This window comes from Mizuhopecten yessoensis, unplaced genomic scaffold (genome assembly GCF_002113885.1).
Source record: "Mizuhopecten yessoensis strain PY_sf001 unplaced genomic scaffold, ASM211388v2 scaffold4883, whole genome shotgun sequence".
Lineage (NCBI taxonomy): Eukaryota > Metazoa > Mollusca > Bivalvia > Pectinida > Pectinidae > Mizuhopecten > Mizuhopecten yessoensis.
In genome coordinates this window covers 330,421-335,640 of record NW_018405769.1, presented here as the reverse complement: position 1 = coordinate 335,640, position 5,220 = coordinate 330,421, and positions in this window count along the sequence as shown.

Below are 5,220 nucleotides of genomic sequence, written 5' to 3'. Positions count from 1 at the left end.
CCCCCCCAACCACCACCACTACACCATGGGGGCAGAGGGGTGTGGCCAAATAGAATGATTGTGTAGAGCATTCTTGGGCAAAGGAGGCTTAATTTTATAAAAAAAAATTATAAAAATAGTAGGTACCCCAGACCCCCAGAGCAAAGAGGTGGGGCCAAAGATATAGGGGAAATTTGAGTAAAGTGAAACCCCATGCACTTACCTGAACTTGCATTAATGGAATTCCCCATTACTCGAATAGTTCCCTTGGTCTTGAATGAGTTCTTATAAATTCTTTGTAAAGTAACCTCATTGCTCAAATACCTTGAACTCTTATTTATCCGTAAACCACTTGAAATCTTAGTATTTACCCTATCCATTCGTTCTCATTATATATCCACATACTGCGAGCTATCAACATGTCTTGAGGCACAGACTGCAGTCCATGCTCATTGTGTTTATACAAATGTTAGCCGGACATCAGATAATTAGAGGATTAAGGGCAGTATCATTAAGTACCTTTACTGTTGCCCTGTTGTTGATATTCAAACTTAAATACATTGTTAAAATTGTTATATTTATATATGCCGTTCCCATTTTCCATTAACTCTATGGAAAGTTAGCCGGCAGTTACTGCTGCATTATCTGGTCACATGACCATGGTTTCCGTGTAGCATTTTCATGGATTTTGCAGACAATGAAGACATCCAGAATAGGAAGGTAAGTTCTTACTTTTGTATTAAAATGTTCTGCACATATAATTAGAGCATTTAACTGCGTTTAATAGTTGTCGCCTGGTTACATTTTTTAATGGTGACCGTTGTTTAGAAAGTTTTCGGTCCGATAATGGCTGTCTGCGGCTGTTCCAAGAATTGGACCAGGTTTTGCTGCAGCAGGAAATATAAATTAAACTCATCCGACTAATTAATAAAAGACAGGTCGTATGAGGAAATGTAAATATAATGATTGAACGTATTATCTGTCACCCAGATTGCATTCATATTGGCTGTAACTGCAGTCTGACAGACGTTCAATCCTTCAATCAATCAACAGTTATTAAAAAAAAAATTCAATTCATAATAATGGAAGAGTTCCTCTTGTTTTGATATTTTGTAAAATCAAAATATACAGTTTGGCAGACTATGTCTGGTAACGACTGTGCTCTGATCGGTCAATTTCCACAAAATAACCTGCTTAAATATTGTTCGATTTTGATGAAAATTAGTATGCATATACATGGTATAAAGAATGAGGCTATGTTAAAATTATTGTTCAAACAATTTAAAACAAACAACCTAGATATATGCTTTCTGGGTTACAGACTGATCTCAGCTTTTCTAATCCTGTTCAAAAAGCCACAGACATAAATATAACCTAACTTTTTGAACAGAGATAATGCTGAATTGTTGCAGACAGCATTCCGCAGAAACCAACATTTAGCATTACATGTGAAATGAAAGAAAACTTTAACACAACATATTTATCGGGTCGGGGCAACTACATGTATTGATCTCATCAAAACTTTTTATTGGATATATTCGAGTTACTGCACTGCATTGAGTACAAAAGTCTCTGTAATTAGATTGGGGGATTGCAATATGTTGCCCTTGTCAAATACACCTGAACTTTTACACATGGTCAGGTAATGATGTGAATGAAATGGAGGAATTATTGGAATTTAAATTTATTGAATTATCGGGCTCACTAAACCATGGACAATCTTCAATCATATTAATATGCCAACTGCATCATCGACAACGTGTGAACTGAATTATCAAAGCTAGTACAAACTATGAATCGGTGAATAACTATTAATTTTTTCCAACATAAACAGTGTGCAGTATCAATGGAATCCGAGAATGATATCAGACTTGATCAATTACAGGCAGAGGCGGATCAAAAGGGTGTGTCTGTCACTAGCGCACATGACAAACCCCCTGTTGACTTTAAAAAATAATATATTTATTATATCAGAGACATTATTAGTCTGATTATACTGCCTCTATCATGTGACACTCTTCGTTTGGTGTATGCACTGCAACCTTTATGTGGAAATGAATATTATATTATGTTTTAGGTTAGGGGGGGGGGGGGGTATACTGGAATCAGCTTGTCTGTCTGTCTGTCTGTCTGTCCATCCGTAGAAAAGTTTTGTCCAGACAACTCCTTCTTAAGTAATTGACCAATTTCAACGAAACTTTCCAGAAATTATAACTACCACCTGAAGTTGTGCATCCAGGTATAATTTTTCATTCTCACCTTTTTTAAGGAAGTTATGGCCCATTGTTGAAAAATGTTTTCCCGCACAACTTCTCCAAAACTTCTGTGTGCATCGAGGATTTATTTTTTCAATCTGCCCTTTTTTGGGGGTAATAGCCCTTTGTTGAAAAATACTTGTCCTGACAACTCCTCCAACACAATGCAGCCAACTTCAACGAAACATTTTTGGATATGATAATTACCCCCTTATGTTGCGCATTCAGGTATTTTTTTCCCAACCCACTTTAGCTCACCTGGTCCATTAAGGACCAAGGTGAGCTTATGCCATACCGTGGCCTCCGTCCATCCGTCGTCCGTCATCTGTATGTCAACAATTTCTTCAAACTTATTCTTTTAAACCGCTTATTGGAATTTAACTAAATTTGACTGGAAGCATCCCTATGTGGTGGGAATTCCAAATTGTACAAAAAGTAGGGTTAACCCCCCAGGGGGCTGAGGGGCGGGGCTTAAAGGGGAAAATTTGGCTAAATTGCTATAATGACTTCTTCTATAGAACTATGCACTGGATATCAATCATATTTGGTCAGAAGCATTCATGAGAGGCGGGGATTTAAAAGTGTACAAATGGTGGGGCTGAAGGGGCAGGGCCAAAAAGGGTTATTTGGCTATATTTCTTTAAGCGACTCTTCTTCTCTGGAACTAAGAGATTGATAGCAACCATATTTGACTGGATGCATCACTAGGTCTTGGGAATTCAAAAATGTACAAATGGTGGGGCTGACCCCCCAGGGGGCTGTGGGGCATGGCCAAAAGGGGCAATTTGGCTATATTGCTATAAATGACTTCTTCTGTAGAACCATGCACTGGATATTAATCATATTTGGTTGGAAGCATCCCAAGGTAATGGGGATTCAAAATTGTACAAGTAATGGAGCTGACCCCTTTGGCTGAATGGTGGGGCAAAAAATGTGTATTGCTTGGAAATGGTTGAGATCCCCACCCCATAACCATACATAAAGTTGCTGGGCATGAAAAATTTAATACAGATATGATACAAGGATTGGCCTTACATGGGGTCTGGCCCATTCCCTTGGATCTTATTTTGAGAATATTTTGCCATGATTACTTTTGATATCCAGGTGAACGATACAGGCCCTCTGGGCCTCTTGTTTTATGGAGTTGTGGCCCTCGTTGAAAAATTCTTTTCCCCGACAACTTTTCCTAATCTTCTAAGCTGATTTCAAACTGTTTTTACAGATATGGTAACTGCCCCCTGACGTTGTGCATCCAAGTAGTATTTTTTCATTCCAACCCTTTTAAAAAGAGTTATGCCCCTTTGTTGAATAAACCTTTGTATGCTCATTACAATACAGATATTGTAATTACCCCCTGATGTCGTGCATCTGGCTAGTATTTTTTTTTATTCGACCCTTTTAAAGGAGTTATGGCCCTTTGTTAAATTTCATTGTCCTGACATCTTTTCCTTAACTTATAAGACAGTTTTAGCAAAACTGGTTCATCTGGGCTAGCAAGATTTGGTATGTAAGTATGTTTTGGCATGGGGAGGGACTACAGGAAGTATATCAGTGACCAGTATACTTAAATAAGTACAAGAAATTATTCAAACTTCGTTGGAGTAATTGTGATTGACAGCTCAGTCAATAAAGAACTCATTACTGGTGGGAGACTATGAATTGCTTTGCAATGCTTTGCCTTATATTAGTAAGCCTTTAGCTTACAGTTCTGGTTTAAATAGGATGTGGGGGGGGGGGGGTATTAGTTAGCCTTAATTTGGCTTACAGTTCTAGTTCCGATTGTAACAATCATATCTGTCTGTATTCTGGCAAAAACTGGCCAGGTCCTTAAATGACCATAGCTGTTAATAGGATGTAAAACCCTAACAAACCAAACCAAACTTTTAATTCTGACCATGCCATACCTCTCACACCACCCCCCCTGTCAAACAGGTTTACAAACTCAGTATTGATTAGTTGACACTAATTGATATCAAACCCCAGCATCAATTAGATATGATAGAGACGTTTGTACCTGTGAGGTCAGCGTGGTCCATAGTAGCCACAGGGCACAAGTGTTAAAGTTAAATAAGGACAATAAGGAAAGTCCACCGACAGATCGCATAATAAACACGACATATAATAAAATTGAAATTGTAGACGCATTCAGCTATTTAAGCGTGAAACTTCGATTCAATAATAAATTTAATCTTATTCAGAAGTAGCTTGCTGACCAAGGTCATAAGGCTATGTTTGCTCTGTTTATGCCCCCACCATCAAATGGAGGGGGGGGGGGGGGCATATAGTGTTGCCTTATCCGTCCGGTCCCGTCCTTATTCAATGTAAACACCCATCCTGTCCCGATTCAATTTAAACAATTAGCAACTTCATTCTTTGACAGATTTTGGTCAAACTTTATACAAGGTCAAGTATGAGTATACTTCGGACATCACTGTGTTTCAGGGATCTAAGGTCAAGGCTAAGGTCACACTTGCATTATATAGAAAATCATCAACTGATTCAATTTAAACACTTAGCAACTTCATTCAATATGTTATGGAGATGGTAATAACATACACAAAAAACATGAATATTAAAATCAACTTATCAACTTTAAGTGTAGTATGTACCTTGTGTGTGTGCATGTTTCAGGGTATCAAGATCAAAGTGGTTGTAACTTTTTATAGAACACTGAAACTAATTTCACTTGGCGCAGCGGGGGCATTTATGTCTAACAGACATTTTCTAGTTTCTTACTGTTCTAACTTAAGCCTTGATTTTAAAACTTAACTACATTTATTTGATACTTACGTTTGTAGTATACTAAATTATATTTTTGCAAGAATATTCTGAAAGTTTAGAAATCTACGTGTAATGCAATGGTGTATTCTGAATTAGAATGTAACAGGAAGTTTAGAATGATAAAATAGTGGTTAAAATTAATAGACTCGCAAAAACTGTATTCTGAGCACCTCATATTCTTTTTTTAAGTAATAGTAAAACAGGT